Here is a 27,196-nt window from a genome sequence, read left to right as displayed (position 1 = left end):
GATTGGTCTTCCCACTATTCAGGTGGACATTATGAGTTGGTCAGTTCTGGTGCTGGATGGACATCCGGGAACACCGAGGCAATGGAAGAGTGGAGCGCTGAAATGGAGATGTGGGAGTGGGTGTCGTCAGCATATGTTTGGAAAGTGGTTCCTGTCTGTGGGTAATGCCAAGTGATAGCAGGATGGAACTGAGGAAACGCACATTTTAGGGAGTGATTCTGGTGATGAAGGGGCAGGAGCAGGAAGGGAAGCCACTGTTGGGATGCTGTGGCTGTATTCAGAAAGGCAACAACTAAACCCTTTAAATAAATCAGAGGATTTGACAGAGTTCGCTCTAGAACGGCAGGAATCATGGCAGCTGGGGCTAAAAGGAAACGGCAAAGTGGAGAAAGAAGGTAAGCAAATTTAAGCAAAAAGATCAGCTTTTAGAGGTTGTTCCACATGATATATGTATATGGCCACTGCATGCCAAACACGTGTAGAGTTTGCACATTCCCCCCATGTCTCCATGGGTTCACTCTGGGTGCTCCAGTTTCCTCCCACAGTCTAAAAGGTGTGTGGGTTAAGTGGATTGGCTATGCTAAATTGTTCCTTAGTTTCAGGGGGTCTAGGTAGGATAAATACATGTGATTGTGGGGATAGGACCTGGTTGGGATGGTGCTCAGTGCAGAGCCAATGGACCGAATGGCCTCCTTCTGCACTGTAGGGACTCTATGATAAAACTCTGAACACTAAATGGCTTCATGAATTTAAGGAGACCCGACAGTAAGGAAAATAAATGATCCTCCTGACTGAATAATGGAAAAACCCCTTGAACCTGCAGTCCCTATATCCTGGTCACCCTGATGTGGAGATGCCAGTGTTGGACTGGGGTAGGCATAGGAGTTTTCTTACTGTCCTGGTCACCCCACAGGGCTATTGCAAAGGAATGTAAATACTTTTGACACAATGAAGCAAGGGAAATGGGGAGGCAGAAAGATCTTTTACAACCATGACCTTTGAACATAACAATCTCAAACGTAGGAAGTCTGCAGGATATGTTGTAGTACATGACATATAATAGGCATAAATAGTCTCTGAGAGAGCGGAGCTGCGAGCTATTAAGAGTGACATCTTGTACTCAAAGAAAGTTGTCATATGAACCATTGGATTGTATAAGGGGGAAGGATGGAAGCAAAGAAGTACAGCCAGATACACAGGAAGACTGGAACAGAAAGGCCATTCAGCCCCTAGTGGCAATTATATCATTGTTGGTCTGTATCTTAACTCCAAGTACCCACCTTGATTTTGTAACCCTAAATACCCTTCCCTAACAAAACAAAACTTTCAATCTCAATTTTTGAGAAGTTAAATTGACCCCCCAGCATTTTTGGGGGAGAGAGTTCCAGATTTTCATCACCCTCTATGTGACAAAGTGCTTCATTACATTACCCCTGAAAGACTCTACTCCTTGTTCTGGGCGCTCCCAGACAGAGGAAACAGTTCCTCCATTCCTATCCTCTAAATTCCTTTCATCATCTTAAACACCTCAATTAAATTGCCCCTAATCATCCCTGTCCAAGAGCACAGTGGGAGGGTGTCACAGTAAAGTCACTGGGATAGTAACCCATAAACCCAAACTAACGCTCTGACATTTTGTAGAATTGAAGTTCAAATAATAAAATCTGGAATACAAAAGCTAGTCTCAGTAATAATAACCATGACAGCTATCACTGATTGTCATAAAATCTGATCCAGTTCACTAATGTCTTTTAGGGAAGGAAATCTGCTGTCCCGTGACTGGTCTGGCCTCGATGTGGCTCCAGATCCACAGCAATGTGGTTGATTATTAATGCCCTCCGAAATAGCCCATCACACCACTCAGTCCAAGGGCAATTAGGGATGGGCAACAAATAGTAGCCTTGCCAGAGATGCCCACACCCCATGAAAGAATAAAGAAAAACATTGAGACTGTCATCTGTCCTCATAATTTAGCCCTGGTATCATTCTGGTGAATCTGCACTTTACCCCTTCTGGGCTAATATGTGCTCCCTGAGGTATGGTGAAAGTGTGATTGCAGTAATCCACATGGTGCCTAACCAGAGCTCTGTATAGCTCTAACATAGCTTCCATCAACTTTGTTTTCCAACCCTATTGAGGTAAAGATCAACATTCAAGTGGATTACCTCACAGGGAACTCCACCTATCACCTATTTTATCTATCAGTGTCTCTTTGCAACTTTCTTCTCCTGTGGATACTATGTAGTGCATCACCTAACCTCATGTTGTCAGCAAACTTAGATGTGTGTCTTCCTATTTCTTCACCCAATTTATTTATTATAAAAATGCTAAGGCTCCAGTACAGATCCATGAGGGATGTCAATTTGAGAACATACTCATTGTTCCTGCTCTCTTATCTCCGGACCAATTTTCTCTCCAAGCCTATGGGTTGCTTCCAATTCGATGCTTTTTAGTTTCTCTGTGAAGCCTTGTCGAATGCCTTCTGGAAATCTATATAAATAAGTCCTTAACGACTATCTTTGTTACCTCTTCAAAGTATTCAAAGTTCATTAAACATAAAAAGAAAATATTTGTATAGGCTTTCACCTGTATAGATTTACACCTACATAAAAGACTTACATCTATATTTCACGACTTCAGGATAACGTTAAAGTGCCCTAAATTTTTTTAAAATTATTTTACAGGGTGTGGGCATTGCTGGCTTGGCCAGTGTTTATTCCCCCCTCCCTAATTGCCCTTGAAAAGGTAGTGCTGAGCCACCTTCTTAAATCCATGCAGTCCATGTGGTGTCGATGCACCCACAGTGCTGTGGCAAAGAGTTCTCCAGATTCCCCACTCTCTGGCTGAAGAAATTCCTCCTCATCTCTGTTTTAAAGGATCGTCCCTTTAGCCTGAGGTTGTGCCCTCTGGTTCTAGCTTTTCCTAGTCATGGGAACATCCTCTCCACGTCCACTCTATCCAGGTCTCATAATATCCTGTAAGTTTCAATAAGATCCCCCCTCATCCTTCTAAACTCCAACGAGTACAGACCCAGAGTCCGAAACCGTTCCTCATACGACAAGCTCTTCATTCCAGGGATCATTCTTGTGAACCCCCTCTGGTCCCTTGTCTGAATAAATAAAGCTACATCACTTGGTTTGGGTTAAGAAACTTAGCTCAAAGGTTTAAGAATTATCCACTCTGTAATAAAATGCTATGATGCATTTTTAGAGACTTTTTTATTACCCAGTTTGAACACATAACAACACTTCCAGGAAACTGGAAAACATGTACAATTACAAAATACCTTGTAAGCTTTTCTATCCATGATTGACTCTTAAAGGTTTTGTGTGGTTTTGAACTCTGGGTGGCAAGTTATGAATCCTACAAGATACGGATCATAATCAGAGAAGGTCGTTTAGAACAGATTTTTTACACCCTTTAGGCAAAGTTGTTGCCTGCTGGTCATATTGCTTCATGTGCTGTGTAGTCACTCAAACAAAATCATGCTGATAAATGGCCTGGATTCTTCAGAGATTTTGTTTCTGCTCAGAAAATACATAGGACTGCAAGTAACAGATGTCCGTGGTAATACTGAGTACCCTTTCTACAATAACGAATGCTTTGTGATTGGAAGCTTCCTACAGAGAGACGAGGGGTGGGATTTCATGCAGCCCATCATGGAGGGAGCATGGTAGCCACACGCGCTTAATGACAGGGGAGGACCTGTATCAATCTCCCGACTGCAGGAAAACCTACCCCACCCTGATTTAAGTCAGAGGGCAGAAGGAGCTGACATGGGATCCCCGATTTCTAGATCTAGATCACCATGGGCACTCAAATTTGGATCTGGAAATGTGAGAGCACTGTAGAAAAAGCTGATTGGTTATTTTCTCCTATTTCTTTCCTTGCACCAGCCAATTCTGCATCTATCCCCAAGGTCTGGCAATATCTTTACATCTCACTACTTGCATGTCTTGGCCATGGGCAGTTTCCTCATAATCTATTTTATCCTCGTTGGCAATGTGATGATGCACACTCTAGACTCGGTCGGGAATGCAAAGAGTATTTATTAACAAGGAAACACTGTACAGAGGCTGACAGCTCCCCCCTCCTCACTCACCCCTCTCCCCAGCTGCCCATCAGTTGCCCCAGTCCCTATATGCCTTCTGGGTGTCTTCTTCCTAAGGTAGGACTCTACCCACTGGGGTGATTACCCACTCCCAGTCCCAATTGGTCCTCCAAACCAGGTGACCTTCTTCTTCCATGCGGTCCTTAAAGGGACAGTCACCACAGGAAACCAACTTCTTTTAACATCAGGTTGGCGTTGGCCTCCCAAGAAGTCACAGATCCTCGACGTGTACTAGGCGCAACTTCCAACCAGCAAAGATTGAAAACAAGTCCATACAGTCCATAGCATAGTTCAGTATAAATTGGCATCATTTAGAATTAATTCAGTGATTAGTGTTGACATAAAGAGCGGACTAATTCTGACACGCAAATTACACGCATCGCTGCACGGCAGCTCAGTGGATAGTCCACTTACTTCCTAATTAGAAGTTTATAGATTAAAATCCCACTCCAGGAACTCAGGAAGAAAACCTCGGCTGAATGCTGTCATGCATTACTGAGGAAGTACACTGTCAGAGGTGCGGTCATTCAGATAAGACTTTAAACGGATGTCCTTTTTGCTGTCACATACAAACAGCTGAAAGGTAAGCCGTAACTCCAGGCTGCTCCACACATACTAGAAACCTAACAGTTGGTAAAAACAGTTTTTTTAAAATTATTTTTTAATTGGATTAGATCTCTAAGTTGCAGAATGAGCTGACTTTTGGCTATTTTTAGTATGTGTGGATTGCACAGAAATCTTGAATGAGCATTTCTTGTTTAATTATCTGTACATGCACTCCACGCCAGTAGTTTAGCAGGGTGTGGGAAGGCATTGAGTTGGATTATTTCTTTCCCCCTGTGATGGTAAATTAAAATCAGCAACTCTTAAAATAAAACATTAATTCAAAAGTAGGTGTGCAGAGGGAATTGTTACAGATGGAGGGGTGAGAGGGAGGGTTAATTTAAACAGTTTGAATTTCTCCTCCCACTCCTGTTTTCCCTGTAAACAGAAAGGGGTTTTGGTGTAGTTTCACCAAATCTTAACGCCTCTGTGAATAGCTTGCAAACTCAAGATAGGATAAAATAAAGTTTTTTTTAACAGGCACACATGTAGGAGACGAGTTTTGCAATGTCTGCCCCTCCTGCACTCAAATAAAACAGACACAGCTGCTAACAAACCAAAAGAGAAAACGCTGGAAAATCTCAGCAGGTCTGGCAACATCTGTAAGGAGGGAAAAGAGCTGACATTTTGAGTCCAGATGAGCCTTTGTCAAAGCTAAAAGGTATGGAAAGTGGGAGACATTTATACTATAGGGTGAGGGAATGAAAGATGAGCCATAACCACAAAAAACCAGGGGAAAAGACTGCTAATAGCTGTTCCCAGAGAGAATAAAGGGTTTGAATGGCCAAACGGCAGAGAAGCTGGAAGCTGTGATAGATGGAGATATGGAGACGGAGCGAGGGGGGGCGGTGGGGGGAGGCGGTGAGATGGAACAGAGGTAAAATGTAGAAAAGGGTAACAGGGGGAAAACGGTAAGGGAGGGGAGATGAAGTAGGGGGAAAGAATGGAGGGGAAAGAAAAATGAAGAAAGGCCATAAAGAAATAAAAGGTAGAGAACAAAAAATTAAATAAAATAAAATGAAAACAAAGGGGTGGAGGTGGGATAGAGCAAATCATCTGAAGTTGTTGAATTTGATGTTGACACGGGAAGGTTGTGAAGTGCCGAGCCGGAAGATGAGATGCTGTTCCTCCAGTTTGCGTTGAGCTTCACTGGAACACTGCAGCAGGACAAGGACAGACATGTGGGCACGGGAGTGGGATCGTGTGTTAAAATGGCAGCAACCGGAGGGTCAGGGTCCTGATGGCGCACAGACCAAAAGTGCTCAGCAAAGCGATCACCCAGTCTATAACTGGGTCTCTCCAATGTAGAGGAGACCACACTGGGAGCAGCGAATGCAAAAGACCAAATTGAAAGAGGTTCAAGTGAAACACTGCATAATGAGGAATGAGTGTTTTGGACCTTGGATGGTCAACATAGAAGAGGTAAAGAGGCAGGTGTTACACCTTCTGCGATTGCATGGGAAGGCGCTATGAGTGACGGGAGAGGTGTTGGGTATAGTGGAGGAGTGGACTAGGTTATCCCGGAGGGAACGTTCTCTGCGGAATGCTGACAGAGGGAGTGAAGGGAAGATGTGTTTGGCGGTGATATCACGGTGGAGTTGGTGAAAAGGGCAGAGGATTATGCTTTGCATGCGGAGACTGGTGGGGTGAAATGTGACAACAGGGACTCTGTCCTTGTTCTGGGAGGGAGGGGAGGGGATGGGGGTTGTGGCACAGGGGATGGACTGCACGCTGTTGGGGGCCGTGTTGATAACTGTAGATGGGAATCCATGGTTGAGGAACAAGGAGCAGATATTAGAAGCCCCACTTTGGAAAGTGACATCATCAGAACAAATGTGATGAAGACGGAAGAGCTGAGAGAAAGGGATGGAGTCCTTACAGAATGTGAGGTGTGAAGAGCTGTAGTCCAGATAGCTGTGGGAGTCAATGGGCTTGTTATGGATATTGGTAGATAGTCGATCACCGGAAATGGAGACAGAAAGGTCAAGGAAGGGAAGGGAAGTGTCTGAGATGGATCAGGTGAAGGTGATGGAGGGGTGGAAACCAGAAGTGAAATTGATGAATGTTCTGAGTTTTGGACGAGAGCATGAAGCAGCAGCAAAATAGTCATCAATGTACCGGTAAAGGAGCTGTGGGAGGGGACCTGGGTAGGCCTGGAACAATAAAATACAAGTTAGGGTCTTCATAGAATCCTTACAGTGCAGAAGGAGGCCATTCGGCCCATCAAGTCTACACCAACCACAATCCCCATAACCCGTCATATTAACCTGCTAATCCCCCTGACACTACGGTTTATTTAGCATGGCCATTCCACCTAACCCGCACAACTTTGGACTGTGGGAGAAAACCGGAGCACCTGGAGGAAACCCACGCAGACATGGGGAGAATGTGCAGACTCCACACAGACAGTGACCCGAGGCCAGAATTAAACCCGAGTCCCTGGTGCTATGAGGCAGCAGTGCTAACCACTGTGCCTCCGTGCCGCCCTTTTGAGAGTCTGGAGTCTAAAATCAGAAGTCTAATGGAATGTTTCTTCAGAGGGGACGTTGACGGTTACAGGATGATCCGCCTTTCCAGAAACTAGACTTCCACTAGGCGAGAAAACACAGCTAAGTTAGCCTCGTTCCAATGTTCCAGTAACTTGCAGTTCTGATGAGGGGCTGGGGTCCTTTCTGATGCCATCAGCTTGAGGCTAAAACAGTAGACAGTGTGAGCTGCTTGTCTGAAGCTACTGCTAACTTTGGAGGTGAAACTGACCGACTAAAAGATCCAAAAGCTGTATAATTAAAGGAGTTCAGGAGCTCAGTCTCGGTTATGTGATACCAGTTTCCGGTTGTTAAACGAGGCCCCCTGGTTCAAAGCCATTGTGTGATTGTGTTTTGCAATAAATAACACTGAGGTCATTAGCACCAGATTGGTAGCGAGGAGCAGCAGTCTGTTATCTTTGTTCATTGCAAACTAGCTGCCCCAGCCCCTAAATCAAAGTGTTGACTTGATTGGAATATTTATATGATGCAAGGAGTGTTACATTCCAAAGTCTGATTCGATTTATTATTGTCACATGTATTAACATACAGTGACAATAATAACATACATACTGTTTCTTGCGCGCTGTATAGACAAAGCATACCGTTCATAGAGAAAGAAACGAGAGAGTGCAGAATGTATTGTTACAGTCATAGCTAGGGTGTAGAGAAAGATCAGCTTAATGCAAGGTAGGTCCATTCAAAAGTCTGACAGCAGCAGGGAAGAAGCTGGTCTTGAGTCGGCTGGTACGTGACCTCAGACTTTTGTATCTTTTTCCCAAAGAAAGTGGAAGAGAGAATGTCCGGGGTACGTGGGGTCCTTAATTATGCTGGCTGCTTTTCCGAGGCAGCTTGTTTGGTTATTGAACTCCTCATAAGCGAGCATTAGCTTGAACTCTTCCATAGTTTATAAAATTAAAGTGTAATGACTTCAACGTCCATGAGGTGAGCCCCTTAGAGTATGAGCTTCCTGATTGAGGCTGTAATTGTTCCATGCCCGCTGGGCACCGCAGGGACTGGGGTGCATTATTGACCCCTTTAATTACATTTTGATTTGATGTATTAAGTTTCTTTTCCACTTTGACTTTTGTTTTGGGCGGTTCCCCTCCTTTTGGGAGCTGCCCATTTTCATTTGTCTTCTCGTTAATTTGAATTAGTTGGCCAAAAAGATTGGTCATAATTTCCTGCTCAATCAGGGAGCCTCACCTCTATATAAAACGGGAGCGTCAGGTCCACAGGCACTCCTGATTCTGTAAGAAGTCTCACAACACCAGGTTAAAGTCCAACAGGTTGATTTGGTAGCACAAGCATTGCTCCTTCACCAGGTGAGTGGAGAGTTGGGTTCACAAATAGGGCATAAATAGACACACACACTCAATCATCTATATATTCCCTGCTTGTGAATTCAATTCTCCACTCTTCTGATGAAGGAGCAGTGCTCCAAAAGCTCGTGCTAATAGACTTGTTGGACTTTAACCTGGTGTTGTCAACTTCCTACAATGCCCACCCCAGTCCAACGCCAGCATCTCCACATCATCCCTGATTTTGTACATGAAGTACTCTTAAGGGGTAGAAGTGAGTTTGTAAATAAAGGGAATCTAGTGATGGGAATACCAGCCTCTGAGGAGTTATTTCAGAAAGAATTTACAGTTATATAGCTTTTGTGACCCCAGGACATTGGTTTATAACCAATGAAGTACATTTTTGGAAGCACAGTGATTGTTGCAATGTAGTAAAAGCTGCAGCCAGTTAGCACACAGAAAACTCTCAGAAACAGCAGTGTGACTTTATTTTTACTCTTTATTTTTACTTATATCTTTACTCAGAGGGTAGTAAGGGCGTGGAATGCCCTGCCTGCAGTGGTTGTGGACTCGCCAACTTTAAGGGCGTTCAAATGGTCAGTGGATAGGCATATGGATAAGATTGGAATAGTTTAGGTTAGAGGGACATTAGATTGGTTCCACTGGTCGGCGCAACATGGAGGGCCGAAGGGCCTGTACTGCGCTGGAATGTTCTATGTTCTAGACAATCGAGTCATGTTTTGTGATGCTGACTGGTGGATAAATATTGACCAGGACACCAGGGATAACACCCTCCTCGTCTTTTCAAAATGGTAGAACGGAATATTTTTCTGTCCATCTCTTGATCTGCTTAATGTCTAACGTGGCAGACAGCACCTACCACAGTGCAGCACTCCCACAAGTACCGCACCAGCATGGGACTCGAACCCACAACCTGAGGCAAGAGTACTGCCGACTGAGCCTTTTACAGTGAGGGAAAAGGAACCCGTTCATCAGAAACACCTCTCAGCCGTCCTGCTGCCAAGTCCTTGATCTCTTTCTCAGGAAGCTACGACTCAGTCAGGTTTTTGGGAGGCAGGCCTGATGTGAGATTGTGTGAGGGCAAACATAAAACAGATTGCAAATTTGTTCAGATTCAGGCAGCTGAGGGGAATTTTTTTTGTGTGCGGTTGCTGTTGCAAGAATGAGGCTGTAGAATTCTCCGAACAAAATAAGCCAAATCTGAGGTGTAAATATTGAAGGCAGCCACGGTGGTTGGCTCACAGATGACAGAGTGTCGCTGGCATCCTGTCACCTGCATATAGGGGCTGCTATAAGTCACTGTTACTCGCAGACCTTGTGAATTATGGATCCTTCATGGCCAGGAAAGAAGGCCAGTAACTCACTGTCACCGGTCGAGTTATTGCTTATTTATTCCACCTCTTCTTCAAAAGATCAGCAGGTGCGATGTTGCTGTTCCCTCCGTACACGCATACACACACATACACATACACGCACATACACACACACGCACATACACATATACACACATACATACATACACATGCACACATACACACACACATATACACACATACATATACACACACACGCACACACACGAATACACACACATACATATACACACACACACATACACACACACGCACATACACATACACACACATACACATATACACATACACACACACGCACATACACATACATACATACACACACACATACACATACACACACACGCACATACACATATACACACATGCACACATTGCTGTGTGGGCTGCAAGTTTAACACAGAAAGCTATTGTGTTATTCCAGCAGTTTAATGAGTCATGGCCTGAAGCAAGGGCTCAGTTTCTGTTCTCGATTATAACAAACGCTGCTGACAGCTGAACCTGTCAGTGCTTTCCACCAAGTCAACTTTATGGGGCCTCAGTCAATAAACCACACAAGCTGAAGCCAGCGCGCAGACACATGACTGGCCCAAAGGCAGCACCCACCACCACACCACCCCCCCCGCCTCCCCCCATCCTCCCCCCACCCTCCGCCCAGCTCACACAGGCTCACAGGACTTCTGCAAAAGCACAAGCAAAATGTGGAATTGTTCAGGATGGCGTGACAGGCAACACAGCACAGGCACACAGACATCAATCCAGATACAGTCAGAATCAGCATGTTTGCAAAGACTGTGTGAAAGGTCTCGTTTTTAATGAAACAAAGGTGGCACTCCTTCTACACCTTCCTATTAATGTAGAGGCTATTTGATTAAGATGTTCTTTCCATCTGCCCAACAGTAAAAACTCTGCCTCTTCAATGTAATCTCCTGAGGAATAACCCTGATATTTACTTGTGTCACCCCCTGCCTGATTCCCAATGAGAACTGGGCTGAGGTTGGTGGGTAGGGCAGTTAGAAATGGACTTACCGAGCCATTGCCTTCCCACCAGGCCCTGATACTCGCCCCCTTTATTGGACAGGCCAAGGAAGGCAAAGAGTTTCTTCTTTGAACATGCAGATGGTGACATCAGTCAGGCCCAAGCTGCCAGGAGGAGGTGAGTGGTGGCCCAGAAGAAGTCCAGGCCCAGATGGTTTACAAGCTTCATGCTAGGCCATGAGGAGCAGATCATTTGGGACTGAGGCGAGGAGAAACGTCTTCACCCAGAGGGTGGTGAATGTGCGGAATTCACCACCACAGAAAGCAGTTGAGGCCAAAACGTTGTGTGATTTCAAGAAGCGATTAGATATAGCTCTTGGAACTCAAGAAATCAAGGGATATGGAGGGGGGGAGAGGGGGCATCAGGATTTTGAATTTGATGATCAGTCATGATCAAAATGAATGACGAAGTAGGCTCCACGTGCCGAGTGGCCTGCTCTTTCGATGCTTCTATGGTAGACTTATCCGGGCTTTACCCCAACCACCCCCACCCACCCCACCCCCACCAATCACCTATGCTCTCCATCAGCCCCACTCTGATTGTCTTTTAACCAAGATATCAAACAGAGGATCTTTTGCACTCTCAGGAGTCTGAATAAAAAATCCCGTGGCAATATTTTGAAGGAGAGCTGGGGCTTTAGTCTCATTGCCCTGGCCAACATTTATCCTTCATGAGGAAAGATCAGAGTTTTTCATAGTTTTTGCAATATCATTGCGATATACTTGGAAACAAGTTTGATTATAGGTGTGACTGGTTTAATTAAAAGGGAGGCAAAGGTCAAAACATCAGTAAAAGTGCTGTAAGGCTATGGTTCAAGTGGTCATCAACAGGGAGTCGGAGAAGCAGCTTGAGCAGGAATTTACATTCAGCAGATAAGGGAAGTGATTTTAAGGTTGACTTTTGGATTTCAAAGAAAACATTTACAATTGGAAGCTTGTAAGTAACATAAGAACTAGGAGGAGGAGTAGTCCATCTGGCCCCTCAAGCCTGCTCTGCCATTCAATAAGATCATGGCTGATCTTCTCATGGACTCAGCTCCACTTACCCACCCGCTCACCGTAACCCCTAATTCCTTTACTGTTCAAAAATTTATCCATCCTTGCCTTAAAAACATTCAATGAGGGAGCCTCAACTGCTTCACTGGGCAGGAAATTCCACAGATTCACAACCCTTTGTGTGAAGAAGTTCCTCCTCAACTCAGTCCTAAATCTGCTCCCCCTTATTTTGAGGCTGTGCTCCCTAGTTCTAGTTTCACCCGCCATTGGAAACAACTTCTCTGCTTCTATCTTATCGATTCCCTTCATAATCTTATATGTTTCTATAAGATCTCCCCTCATTCTTTTGAATTCCAATGAGTATAACCCCAGTCTACTCAGTCTCTCCTCATAAGCCAACCCTCTCAACTCTGGAATCAACCTAGTGAATCTCCTCTGCACCCCCTCCAGTGCCAGTATATCCTTTCTCAAGTAAGGAGACCAAAACTGTACACAGTAACTCCAGGTGTGGCCTCACCAGCACCTTATACAGCTGCAACATAACCTCACTGTTTTTAAACTCCATCCCTCTAGCAATGAAGGATAAAATTCCATGTACCTTCTTAATTACCTGCTGCACTTGCAAACCAACTCCTTTTGATTCTTACACAAGGACACCCAGATCCCTCTGCACTGCAGCATGCTGCAATTTTTTACCATTTAAACAATAGTCCATTTTGCTGTTATTCCGACCAAAATGGATGACCTCACATTTACCAACATTGTACTCCATCTGCCAGACCCTCACCCACTCACTTAGTCTATCTATATCCCTTTGCAGACTTTCACCATCCTCTGCACACTTTGCTCTGCCACTCATCTTAGTGTCATCTGCCAATTTTGACACACTACACTTGGTCCCCAACTCCAAATCATCTATGTAAATCGTAAACAATTGGAATCCCAACACTGATCCCTGGGGCACACCATTAGTCACTGATCGCCAACCGGAAAAACACCCATTTACCCCCACTCTTTGCTTTGTTAGTTAACCAATCCTCTATCCATGCTAATACATTACCCATAACACTGTGCACCTTAATCTTTGGTGCGGCATCTTGTCAAATGCCTTCTGGAAATCCAGATATACCACATACTGCATTGTCCAATGTGCATGTAATGTTCTCAATGAATTCCACCAAATTAGTCAAACATGAACCCATTCTGTGTCTTCCCAATGGAATAATTTATATCCAGATGTCTCGCTGTTTGTTCCTTGATGATAGATTCAAGCATTTCCCCACTACAGAAGTTAAGCTAACCGGCCTCTGGTTACCCACCTTTTGTCTACCTCCTTTTTTGACACATTTGCTGTTTTCTAATCTGCAGTAACCACACCAGAGTCCAGTGAATTTTGGTAAATTACCACTATGTATTTGCCATTACCCCATCATCACTTTTAGTACCCTGGGATGTATTCCATCAGGGCCAGGAAACTTGTCTACCTTTTGCCCCATTTGCTTACCCAACACTACCTCTTTGGTGACAATGATAGTTTCTAGTCCTCACCTGCCATAACCTTCCTGTCATCGATTTTTGACATGTTATGTGTCTCCTACTGTGAAAACTGACACAACTGTGTAAATATGTGAGACAAAATAGTAAGATTACTTTATAAATATGATAGCCATAAAGGAATAAAAAAAGATTGATCAATTCTGGGAAGAGGAACTTCTAAAGAACTGTAGAAACAATAGAGTGAAAGATCAAATCGGAAAAAACAATTGAGAGTGTAGCTGTGAGATTTTGAGATTTTCACCAAGACACTGTGTGCTAAAGCCAGTAGGGTGAACCCCAATTTGCTGCCATCCTCAGAGAGGCAAGTCTGTGTAAGATTCTTACTAGAAACTTCTTTAGATTTGAAAATCTATAAGGACTGTTGCCATGAAAAGAGGTTTGAGCTCTGAGTTTATTTGATCCAATATCTGTGCATAAATGTGCATAAAAGAAAGAATGCTTTCTATGGGGCATCTGTAAAAGTTGGTGAGAGTCGTAGCTGACATGCCAAATTTCCTTGGTTTTCTGAGAAAGTAGAGGCATTGGTGGGGCTTTCTTAACTGTCGTGTCAGCATGGGGGGACCGGGACAGGCTGTTGGTAATTTGGACACCCAAAAACGTGAAGCTCTCAACTCTTTCTACTTCATCCTGTTGATGTAGACAAGGGCACATTCTCCTTTACGCTTCCTGAAGTCAATAACAATTTTCGTTTTGTTGACATTGAAGGAGAGATTATTGTTGCCGCACCAGTTCACCAGGTTCTCTACCTCATTCCTGTACTCTGTCTCATCATTGTTTGAGATCCAACCCACTATGGTGGTGTCATCAGCAAACTGGAAAATCTTGAATTTCAGCAAATTCTTGAAGATGAACCTACACTGCAACAACAGTATGCCTTTATGAAATGTATTGTGTCATATTTCTGGAGCGGGTTTTTTTTAAGCAGTCAGTTCTATTTACTGGTGCTGTTTTGTCTATAGCCGGCATCTCCTGTTGTTACTGCAGCAGCATAATTGATCTTAATTGTTGGAATGTTTGTTTTAATCTGGACTAATGCAGGGTTGTTATTTTAGTGTTTTCCCCCTGTGGTTTTACAGAGTGGGATTTGATTAGGATTTTGACAGGAAAAGTCATGACTAGGTGGGACTAGGCTTACAGAAAGAAACCCACTTCAGTCGCTGCTTGGGAGTCAGAGGGAAGTAACTCTTTGTTCTCTGAAGATTAGAAACTGGGATGTACCAAAAAAAGTCTCTTTCTCATATGTTTTGCTGTTTGGAGTTGACTCTTTCTCTGGAGACCGTTGTATGAGAGTAAGGTGACAGGTATATTTCTATATCTGTCCAGTGGGGTTAAAAGGCTGGAATCTAGTATCCATGATAGCCAAAATGTTTCTTTAATGTTAACCTATTCTCAAGAGGGATATATGTCTATGAGGATATTGCTTACATTGGAACTACAGAGATAGCTAGCTGTTAAGAGTTATAACTTGTCATGTTTAAGCATTTTCAATTGGTAAACTGCGTTGTTAAATAAAAGTTTTAATAAAAGCTTCATAGTGGGTCAATCTAATCACACCTGGAGTGAAACGCTTGTGTTCATCCTAATGTAAAATATTGGGATCTCAGGTAACTTCATAATATACCTTGAAGTTTCTGATCTGGTCTCTAAAAGCAGTACATTTTTAACTACGGATCAAAAATCCACTCTTCAGGAACAATTTGGACTGTTCCAAGACCCAGACCAATCACATCAGGGGCAGCATGGGGGCACGGTGTTTAGCCTGCTACCTCACAGCACCAGGGACCCAGGTTCAATTCCAGCCTCGGCTCATTGTGTGGACATGCACATTCTCCCCGTGTCTGTGTGGGTTTCCTCCAAGTGTTCCTGTAACCTCTCACACTCCAAAGATGTGCAGGTTAGGTTGATTCAACCCGAGTATCAGGGGGATTAGCATGGTTGGTACAGGAACATGGGCCAAATGGCCTTGCTCCCTGCTGTAGGGATTCTATGATAATTGGGGAATTTGGAGGAAAAGATTCCTGAGATAGATGTTTGCCTCATATCTGAACAAAATGATAGGATCTCAACAGGTGAATACTGCCCAATTGGACGACAGTATTGCTTGACTATAAATCATTGTTAACTTGAAGAAGTACTAAAATCAGTGGATCTTTATTTTAATCTAAGCGGTAATAAAATCCTGGAAAGGATTAAATTTAATGTGTGTCCAGCTGCCAGGAGGACCAGTCAACTCATTCATTAATGATCTGTATTGAATGACTGAAGGCTGGGAATATTGAGAGCTAAAATCTGAATGATCAGGGACAGGGTAGGAGTAGCATTCTCAGACATGTGCCAGTAAAGGAAGATCTAACCCTTGAGTGAGCTATCCAGTGTGTTAGACAGCCTGAACTCCGTGTGCGGCACAGGTCCATTTTAAGAGGAGAAAATAAACTGCGGTACAAATGAAACTCCAGAGCCCAGTAGATGAAACAGGCACAGAAACAGGGATACTCCAGGCTAAGGGGAGCAATGCCCTAACGGAGCAGAAGGACAACTGTGCCCGTGGCATGGAGCAAAACGGCCCCTCGATATCCTGTAATTACAAACCAGTGCAGCCAGACTGGACATTTCGGCAAACTGTGTGAGACCAAAACATCTAAACCCACAGAAGACCCAAAGATGATTTGTGAAGTTCAGACTGCAAACCAAGAGGACACACAACTGTGCTCCTGTTTGTAATATATATCAGTGAATTGGAGGAAAATGTAACTGGTTTGATTAATAATTCTGCGGGCAACACAAAGGTTGGTGGATTTGCAGATAGCGATGGGGACCATCAGAGGATACAGCAGGATATAGATCAGTTGGAGACTTGGGCAGAGAGATGGCAGATGGAGTTTAATCTGGACAAATGTGAGGTCATGCATTTTGGAAGGTCTAATATTGATTTAAAAAACACAGTAAATGGCAGAACCCTTCAGAGTATCGATAGGTAAAGGGATCTGTGTGTTCAGGTACACAAGTCAATAAAAGTGGCAAGACAGATGGAGAAGTTAGTTAATAAGGCATACGGCATGCATGCCTTCATCAGCCGGGGTACTGAACTTAAAAATAGACAAATCATGTTGACGCTTTATAGAACTTTAGTTAGGCCGCACTTGAAATATAGTGTTCAATTCTGGTCGCCACACTACCAGAAGGATGTGGGGGCTTTGGAGAGGGGACAGAAAAGATTTACCAGGATGTTGCCTGCTATGGAGAGCATTAGCTATGAGGAGAGGTTGGAGAAACTTGGTTTGTTCTCACTGGAGCGACGGAGGTTGAGGGGAGACCTGATAGAAGTCTACAGGTTATGAGAGGCATGGACAGAGTGGATAGTCAGAAGCTTTCTCCTAGGGTGGAAGAATCAATTACTAGAGGGCACAGGTTTAAGGTGTGAGGGGCAAGGGTTAAAGGAGATGTTTGCGGCAAGTTGTGTTTTTTAAACGCAGAGTGGGAGGTGCCTGGAATTCATTGCCAGGGGAGGTAGTGGAAGCAGATACTATAGTGACATTTAAGGGGTGTTTTGACAAATACGTGAATCGGATGGGAATAGAGGGATCTGGAGGGGTAGGGGGTCTTAGATCAGTCGGGCAGCATGGTTGGTGCAGGCTTGGAGGGCTGAAGGGCCTGTTCCTGTGCTGTAATTTTCTTTGTTTTTAGTGTGGTAAAAGATACAAGATTTTTCTATTGGGCCTTTACAGGGCAGCTCAGTAGCACAGCACCAGGGACCCAGGTTCGATTCCAGCTTGGGTCACTGTCTGTGCAGAGTTTGCACGTTCTCACCATGTCTGCGTGGGTTTCCTCTGGGTGCTCTGGTCCCACACTCCAAAGATGTGCAGTTTAGGTGGATTGGCCATTAGTGTGAGAGGGCCTAGCAGGGTAAACACATGGGGTTATGGGGATAGAGTCTGAGGTGAGATTGTTGTCAGTGGCGGAAAGCCCTCATTGATCACACCAGCTAACCACTCAGATGGCTGTACGATGCCTCGAGTGGAGGAGGAACCAGAGAGGAACCAAAAATCAAAAGAGCCTCAACCTCTGGCGCTGACACTTGTTGATGAGGTCAATGCTGCGATCACAGAGCAAACACTGCAGCCCCCCAGACAACTCGACAGTGTCACAGACAATGCTGGAACCAAATAACAACTGTCCATTGTCGACACACATCACATAACAAAATACAAAGGTGAGCTTACTAATAAAAAAACACATCATCGTAACAGAAATGACCATCTTCCATCAAAAGGACATTGTAACAATCCACATGATGAAAGGGAAAGAGGAAACAACAACATTGAGATCAGCGCGTTTGTCCACTCTGCAAGAAATGGGAGAGAACAACAACCACTGACCACCACAACTGCTGAGTTAGCAAAGAATGGAAAAGAGAATGAGAAGATACTCAGATTCTAGAACAGCCTCCAAATCTACAGAGTTTACCTTCAAACACAGAACCTAGCACTCTGACAATAATGTGAAGGAGCTGTGGAAGGTGATAAGGCTTCCAGACTGCCTGAACCTATACACTCAGAGACAGAATTCTGTCCTGGCTTAGACAATTCACACCTCTTTAACCTGCGATAATCCGTCTCTCTCCACGCACACTATTTGTACCTGTAAAGACTCACATTCCAATCTGTAAATATCTTGCAATTGTGTCTTTGTCTATATATATAACATATATATGTTGTGTTTGTGAACTAACCTCCAATCACCTGATCAAGGAGCGACGCTCTGAAAGCTCATGATTTCAAATAAAGCTGTTGGACTTTAACCTGGTGTTGTGAGATTATTGAAATACATTGGCTAATGACTTTGGAGTGGTATAGTTGAAGAGTCTGGCAGAATTCATATGGGACTGAGTACAATACTGACCACACAGTGACATACAGGAACAAACGACACACACCTTGGGGTCAGCTTGTTGTTGGATAGACAACCATGTGGGTAAACAAGCATAGGGACAGTCCCAAGTTTGAATCCTTTACTGTATATGTGTATATAGTTCCTGTAGTTAATAAATACAGAGTGACTTCATTATGACCTACCAAACAGTATCCAATGCCCTATAACTGTGTGTAAATTGACTGCTCCATTTCCTGCACACAGTTAGCACTGCTGCCTCACAGGGCCAGGGATTTAGGTTCAATTCCTGGCCTTGGGTCACTGTCTGCGTGGATTCTGCACCTTCTCCCTGTGCCTGCACCACTTTCCTCCCACAGTCGGAAAGACATGCTGGTTAGGTGCAGTGGCCGTGCTAAATTCTCCCTCAGTGTACCCGAACAGGCACCAGAGTTTAGCCACTAGGGGATTTTCACCGTAACTTCATTGCCGTGTTAATGTAAGCCTTACTTTGAGTTTAAAAGTTGGCGAGTCATGTTGACGCTTTATAGAACTTAGTGAGACCGCACTTGGAATATAGTGTTCAATTCTGGTCGCCACACCACCAGAAGGATGTGGAGACTTTGGAGAGGATACAGAAAAGATTTACCAGGATGTTGCCCTGGTATGGAGGGCATTAACTAGGAGGAGAGGTTGGAGAAACTTGGTTTGTTCTCACTGAGCGATGGAGGTTGAGGGGAGACCTGATAGAAATCTACAAGATTATGAGAGGCATGGACAGAGTGGATAGTCAGAAGCTTTTTCCCAGGGTGGAAGAGTCAATTACTCGGAGGCACAGGTTTAAGGTGTGAGGGGCAAGGTTTAAAAGAGATGTAGGAAGCAGATTTTTTACACAGAGAGTGGTGGGTACCTGGAACTCGTTGCTGGGGAGGTAGTGGAAGGGGATAAGGTAATGACTTTTAACAAGTACAGGATGGGAAGAGAGGGATACGGTCCCTGGAAGGGTTGGAGATTTTAGTTAAGTGGGGCAGCATGGTCAGTGCAGGATTGGAAGGCCGAATGGCCTGTTCCTGTGCTGTAATTTTCTTTGTTCTTTGTGACACTAATAAACTCACCTTATAAGGGTGACTACGCGTCAGAAGTATTGTTTGTAAACCAGTTCGGAATGAGACCAGTGTTGCTATATAAATGTAAATCCTTCCTTTCCTAATTTTACTTCCCAGTAGTCTCTTGCTGACTGTTCATCCTCGGCTCTAACCACTGCCAATCTTCCCTCCTGTGAATACAATGAGTATTGCGGCGGCCAGCTCGCATTTACAGACAGCAAGCTGGATTCAAATGTTCACTGGATTAACCCTGGATTCTGGGAACTCCAGAGAAAACGCAGAAAGACGTGAGACCAGTTTGTGATCTGAGTGAGGCATCTCCCTCTGACCTGGCCTGTGGAATTAATAAGAGTACAAGCCCCTGTAAGGAAGTTTGCTTTTTGATATATCTAACGTACACACAGCAGGCTGTGCCCAATACTGTGTGTGGTTTCAGTGAGAATGTAGACTCCGCCCCGGGATTCTAGATGCATTTAGAGACTGCTGTGTACAACCACAAGGAAATGAATACCTTCAACCGTGCGGATCCAAGAGCAGCCCAGCCGCCTGGAGACCACCCCTGTGTGTAACCTAGTCACAGGTAGACCCTCTCCAACACCCACCTCCTCCCAAAGTGAGTCTCTGCTGTAATTTGGACACAGAGGCAGTCTCACCCGTTTCTGGAACTCCTATAATAACACCCCCCCCCTCCTTTTCAACCGGTGTGGCTTCCAAAGTGAAAAAACAGAAGCGACTCCAGACAGAGGTGTAGCACCAGGTAAAAAAAAAGTTTTCTTTTCCCCTTTTGTTTGGCTCACTTTCGAGAAACCCCGGGCTCGTGTCGCAGGCATTGAGAGTAAGGGAAACTGCTGGTAAACATTAGCAGATGGTAAACTGTTAACTCCGTCTGCAAACCACGTTTTCCAACTTTTTTTTTAAAGAATTCTGTCTGCAGATCGATGAGAGTGGCTAACAGGCGTGTGTGTGTGAAACAGGAGATGATTTACTGTGAATTGTATACTTTGTGTACTTTTATTTGGCCAGGGTTGTGTGTCACAGATGAAACAGATAGGACCTCTTGTTTTTTAAAGACCGTTTAGTGTTAAATTTTTGCCTTATTTTGAAAGGCGTTTTACCTGGATTAAGATGAAACACGTTGACAAAAGGAATACTAACTTGGAGGAATGTGTGCAGGAGGGAGAGTGTTAAAGTCATTTTAAATAAAAGCTGTTTTAACATTACTTGTGGTTTTAACTGAAGGACGTTGTGGCTGGTTCGGTCTCATCTCCTCCAAAGGCCGGTTAACAAAACATGTTAACTCATGAACTGCACTGACTTTTTAATCGGTTTAAGAATCAGTATACTTGCTGGTACACTGAGGCCAACATTACTGGCTCACTTGAATGTCAGGTAGATAACCGCAACGTTGTACTCTGAGCTCCTTCCTTCACTTCCCCTCACTCCTGTTTGGTCAGAGAACTTGTGAGAGGCTAATTCTATCTAATGAGTCACTGAGACTCAAAAGATGAGAACAGGGGACAACATGGCTGCCTTAGACTGAACCTTGGGCAGGGAACATCATCAGCATCAGACTGTGGGAGGAAACCAGAGAACATTGCAAAACTCTGCATGGTGACCCAAGACGGAATCGAACCCGAGCTCCTGATGAAGTTATCGTGAAAATCCCCCAAGTCGCCACACTGTGGCGCCTGTGAGGCAGCAGTGCTGGTGATTGGTCCTCCTGGGCTGTTGATGTCCTGGGAGTGGTCAACACCATTAACATGTAGTGCCTCCACATCTTTCCAACACACACAGACACACATTCAGAATCTTCCAGTGGCTCCACACGATTCCATACCATGGGAGAGCCCTGCTGGATTCTGGATTACTAGCCAGTGCTGGGCTTGTGTTAACTTCATTTGGCCCAAGGAATGGGTCCCATTGGCAGCAAAGCACCCCCACCCCCAGCCCTGACCCTATCAGTAGAGGGGTTAATCAGCTGATCACTGGGGCCTGTCTTTCTGATCCAGACAGAGAAACGTAATTTCTGACTCCACCACCAGGGTACCTCACAATGGAGATGCCATCTTCTTGTCTCCTTACAATCTCAGCAGTGGCCATCTCTCTCCTGGTAGAGAGAGCCCGCTATCCACAATATACCTTGATAAATTCAACAATGGAGCCACAGCCCTCCTGAGTTAGAGAACAAGATTTGCGATCCTTTGTGTGAAGAACTTTCTCCTCCATCCTGATCTTGATAATTTGGCTCTTATCCTGTTACTGTACTGTCAAGTTCCAGGTTTCCCAGCCAGGGGAGATTACTTCTGTGTCTACTCTGCAAAGTTACCCAGTTAGGCAGTACGGACTAAAATTAAACATAGGGCAGGATTTTCTATTCCTAGGGGGACACATTCTCACCTGAGGTCAATGGACCTTTGCTTGTCCGTCATATTTACTGTCCCACCTGCTACGGTCTCCACGGTGAATGGGACAGAGAGATTTATGCCATAAAATTAACAAACATTCCAGAAAACAAGTTGAACACGAGAAGTGTAAAGTCTGTGGGATCGCACTGACCGCTTTAGCTCAGTTGGCTGGACAGCTGGTTTGCGATGATTCCTGTTCCATCTGATTGATTTATTATTGTCAAATGTATTAACATACAGCCAAAATTATTGTTTCTTGCGTGCTATATAGACAAAGCATACCGTTCATAGAGAAAGAAACAAGAGAGTGCAGAATGTAGTGTTACAGTCATAGCTAGTGTGTTGGGAAAGATCAACTTAATGCAGGGTAAGTCCATTGAAAAGTCTAATGGCAACAGGGAAGAAGCTGTTCTTGAGTCGGTTAACATGTCACCTCAGACTTTCATATTTTTTTTCCCCATGGAAGAAGGTGGCAGAGAGAATGTCTGGGATACGTAGAGTCCTTAATTATGCTGGCTGCTTTGCTGAGGCAGCAGGAAGTGTAGACAGAGACAATGGATGGGAGGCTGGTTTGTGTGATGGATTGGGCTACATTCACAACCTTTTGTAGTTCCTTGCGGTCTTGGGCAGAGCAGGAGTCATACCGAGCTGTGATACAACCAGAAAGAATGCTTTCTATGGTGCATCTATAAAAGTTGGCGAGAGTCATAGCTGAGATTAACAATCAACCTTGCCTCTTGCCTGAGGTGTGATGATCTTCGGGTTAAATCACCAGCAGTAAGTTCTCCCCTTCAGAGAGAAAACCAGTCCCTTGGGACTATGGTGACTTTACTGTAAAAAGGGTAATGTGCAGATATCAGCATTGGACTCAGTGCTCCAAAAGCTCATGATTCCAAATAAACCTGTGGGACTTTAACCTGGTATTGTGAGATTTCTTATTATAAAAAGGTTGGTAGTTTTTAAGGTTGGAGGCAAAAGTGCAGCTGGCGATGAATATCTGATTTTTTTTACGTAGTTCTTGGAGAACAAAGAAAGCAGCACAATGAGTGAAATGTGATGCACTATCAGTGCACTAATATTGGTGCACTATCTCACCTCCACCAAGATAATCATCACATTCATTCATTCCCATTTACAGACACACAAAGCTTTTGTTGAAGTTGCTGTGGAATTACCAGCAGTGAAGGTATATTCATTGCTAAATCAAGCTGGGAGGCAGTGATAAGCTCCTCCTGCATCTCGATTAGTTGAAAAATGTTGCCCCACATACAATAACCTGTTTATACACGCGTGTAAAATTAACCACAGATGGAATTTCATCCTCCAGTCTTGTGTCAAGCAACATTCAATTCATAATAAAATATATTTTTTTCTCTCTGGAGAGAAAAACAGGGATTCTTTATCTTTGTCACTGTCTGACAATAATCTGTGTCTGAATAAATTAATTTTCTTTTAAGTGCCTACAGTAAAGGTGGCACGGTGATTGGCACCGCTGCCTCACAGTGCCAGGGTCCCGGGTTCATATCCTGGCTTGGGTCACTGTGCAGACTCCGCACAGACATTCTCCCTGTGTCTGTGTAGGTTTCCTCCCACGCTCTAAAGATGTGCAGGTTAGGTGGATTGGCCAGACTAAATTTCCCCTTAGTGTCAAGGGGACTAGCTAGGGTAAATACATGGGGTTATGGGGATAGAGCCTGGGTGGGATTGTGGTTGGTGTAGAATCAATGGGCCAAATGGCTGCCTCCTGCAATGTAGGGATTCTGTAATATGGCCTGATAGATGTTATTTTCTAAACTTGTTGAAATTTCCTGGACTGTTTGTGCAGTTCACCTCTTGATAAACCAATTAAAAAATGTAGAGTGAATCTCTTATCTGATGCTGAGGGAGAAAGATTCTGTTCCGTATTTATTCGTTTGTGGCTTATAACGTATGTAACATTCACATGGACCATTCCTGTTTGCAGAATGCTAATACAAAAGTAATTAGCTCTCTGTTGTCCTTTCAGTCATTCAGTAAATACCAACCCAAATATTTGTCTAATCTGGTATGATTACCATGGGAATTTTTAAAGCTTTAGAGAAACCAGACCCCTAGAATTTAAAGATGACTATAAACAGAAGCCTGCTGTGCTTATGCGTTTCATATCATTGCAATAAAACAAACATAATTAGGTAGCGTTGTCTCCAACTTGCAGCGATGAGCGGCTGTGTGGTTCATGAATAATTTGAGCATTTTTAACTGTTCATGGAATATTAACACAGTGTAATGTCCATCCGTACAAAGATGCTAATTGATGAGTAGCACTTTGATCAGTTCTAACCTTGAACTGAAATGTGACTAGATAGAAATCTGCCACAAGAGGAAGAAAATACTTCTCGCTGTTGCCCAATGCAGACATCAGGGAGAAACATTTCAGAAGCTGTTTAATATCCCGAGGTATGGTAAGATGTATGCTGTTCTTAAGGAGCAATTATAGAAGGCAATTTAAGCAGTCTTGAGGCTTTTCTGATAAAACATCTTTTAACAGTGGAATACAAAGGGCATTTGTTTATTCTGGGATTTTTGATCATGTTGATGGCTGTGCGAAAATTGCCCCTTTGTGTCAGGGGGACTACGGGGGGATAGGGTGTGGGTGGGATTGTTGTTAGTGCAAGCTCAATGGGCCAAATGGCCTCCTGCTGCACTGTAGGGATTCTGTGATTAGACCAGCATTTGTTGCCCATCCCCAATCGCCTTTGAGAGGGTAGTGGCGAAAGTCTTGTGGCAGTCCATGTGGAAAGTAATCCCGCAGTGCAATTAGTTAGAGAGTGTTAGACCCTTGACCCGAGGAAGTTCCGGGACTTTGACCTATACGGATGTGACAAAGGGACAGCAATAAATTTCCAAATCGAGAGAGTGTGACTTGAAGGTGAATACGCAGCTGCTTGTGTTCTCGTGCACTTGTTACCTCTGTTTCTCAGAGACGATGGTCTATTTCAAGGCTGTCAAAGTGGACTTGCCGCATGTAGCGGCGCAGGGAGTGAATATTTAAGGTGGTCGATTAAATGTACTCCCTTGTCCTGGATGCCTCTTCAGTATTGGTGGAGCTGCACTCCTCCAGGCAGGAGGAGAGTATCCCATCACACTCCAGACTTGTGCCTTGTAGATGTAGGTTTCAGGGAGTCAGGAGGTGAGTTACTCTCCACAGAACATCCCCAGCGTCTGTCCTGCTTGTATAAGTCACCGTATTAACATGGTTGTTCCAGTTTGTCTGTAGTCAGTAGTAATCCCTAAGACTTTGATGATGGGGGATCCAGTGATGGTAATGCTGTTTATTGTTGGATGGGAGATGGTCAGGTGTGTTTTTGCTGACGTGAAAAATGCCCCATCAGCCCACGCCTGAATGTCCTATGCAGTGTTAGACTGCTTTCAGTATCTGAGGAGTTCCAAATTGGACATTGGCCAACTGACATGATGATGGAGAGATTCCCACATTAAACAGCATTGCCATCACTGAACCCCCCCCTTAGGGGTTACTATTGACTACAGACAAACTGAAACAGCCATGTTAATACCGTGACTTACACAAACTGGTCAGATGCTGGATGTTCTGTGGAAAGTAACTCATCTCCTGACCCCTGAAACCTACACTTGCAAAGCACAAGTCTGGAGTGTGACGGGACATTCTCCTATTGCCCTTGAGGTACAGTCCATGTGGAAAGTAATCCCACAGTGCAGTTAGCTAGAAAGTGTTAAACCTTTGATCCAACGAAAGGCCAGGACATTGACCTATACGGATATGACAAGGGGACAGCAATAAATTTTCAAATCAAGAGGATATATAACTTGAAGGAGAATATACAGCTGGTCGTGTTCTCATACACCTGCTGCCTCTGTTTCTCCAGGGCAGAGAGGTTGGGTTATTGGAAGGTGCTGGCACTTCCTTGCGTCAAAGGTCTAACAGCTAACTGCACTGTGGGATTACTTTCCACATGGACCGCAGCAGAACTCTCCCAAGGGCAATAGGAGACTATCCCATCACACTCCAGACTTGTGCCTTAGAGATGAACAGGCTTCAGGGAGTCAGGAGGTGAGTTACTCTCCACAGACTATCCTGCCTGGAGGAGTGCAGCTCCACCAATACTCAAGGCATCCAGGACAAAGAAGCCCATTTGCTCAGACCACACCCACCACCTTAAATATTCACTCCCTGCACCACCACGTAGCAGCCTGCTGTGACAGCACCTTCTAATAGACCATCCTCTCCGCTCTGGAGAAACCGGAGCAGCTGGAGATGGTTGGGCCTCAGGCACCAGCCTGACAAACTCTTTGAGTGATGTCCCAGGAGTGAGATCCCTGACCACTAACAATCTCAACCCATATCCCGACATCTGTTGACTTCAGTTATGCAAGGGCTGTCTAATGCCACACTCGGTCAAACACTGCCTTGTTGTCAAGTGCAAGCACTCTGGCCTCACTTCAGTTCCCTTTGTCCAATCTGATCCCCAGAGCACCGCAATGATGCTTGGTTTGGAGCTGCTACGTCTGTTCTATTTAGACAACAGCAGTGCCCTGTTACGTGATGGAGAGTGTCTACAGTGTGAAGATGGGACTTTGTCTCCGTCAGGACTGTGCAGTGGAGACTCCTCCCAGTACCCACAGCGACAGATGTGTTTGTGATGGGTAAATGAGTGAGGATGAGGTGTCTCCATGTTGATTCAGTTGTCGGTGAGAGTGCACAGGAAATCACAGCTCTGCTCTGAAGGTGAGATGCTGGAAGGTAACAGAAAATTGGCAGGTCACTAAAGTCATGATTTCTTCTTTGTGGAGGAGATTGCCCTGGTAATTATTGCAGTATGTAAGTTAGTCACGTTATACACAGACCTGCTGCTTTTGTAGTTTTTAAATGCCTTTGAAATGGTGAGACAACAAAGAGAGATATCCGATTTTTAAGCTCAGATTATCTTCATCCTCTCAAGTTGTTGTGAAACAGTTTGGACAAAGGAATGAAGAGAGGGCGCGTGCCAGATACTTCTTGTAAGACTGAGTTTGCTGCCAGCGTTCTGTCTGCAAATTTGTACTGTTCTTCCTCTGTGACATGATTGTGAGTGATGGAAAATCAAGCCTTTCCTATGTGTATTCGGAAAGAGGAAAGTAAGTTTCTCTCCTTTCAATATTCCCCTCTGTCACCAGTTTGCCCGCACGGTGTCTCTAGCCAATGACATTGCTTTTCTGTGTATGTATAGATAAGTGCGTACACACAATGGTATCGGTGGCCATCTTGTGTTGGCAGGAGTCACAGTGGGTGGGATGTT

At 44.4% G+C, this 27,196-nt stretch overlaps 1 protein-coding gene across 5 annotated transcripts in view; it reads left to right on the top strand.

The window, feature by feature from the left end:
- The window catches only part of LOC145357124 (alpha-1,3-mannosyl-glycoprotein 4-beta-N-acetylglucosaminyltransferase C-like), a 169,657-nt gene that overhangs the window by 67,714 nt on the left and 74,747 nt on the right, over positions 1–27,196 (top strand). The window contains exon 1 of one of the 5 annotated variants that reach the window (XM_080210275.1): positions 20,177–20,254. The exons of the other annotated variants lie outside the window; for them this stretch is intronic. The gene's annotated coding sequence lies outside the window, so the exon portion shown is untranslated. Of the gene's footprint in view, positions 1–20,176; positions 20,255–27,196 lie in introns of those variants that run through there. 5 annotated transcript variants of the gene reach the window in all.

The sequence above is a fragment of the Carcharhinus amblyrhynchos genome, chromosome 22 (assembly GCF_965287045.1).
Source record: "Carcharhinus amblyrhynchos chromosome 22, sCarAmb.v2.hapA, whole genome shotgun sequence".
In the NCBI taxonomy this organism is placed as follows: domain Eukaryota; kingdom Metazoa; phylum Chordata; class Chondrichthyes; order Carcharhiniformes; family Carcharhinidae; genus Carcharhinus; species Carcharhinus amblyrhynchos.
The sequence above is the reverse complement of the archived record's forward strand: the minus strand, read 5'-3'. Positions and strand labels throughout refer to the sequence as shown.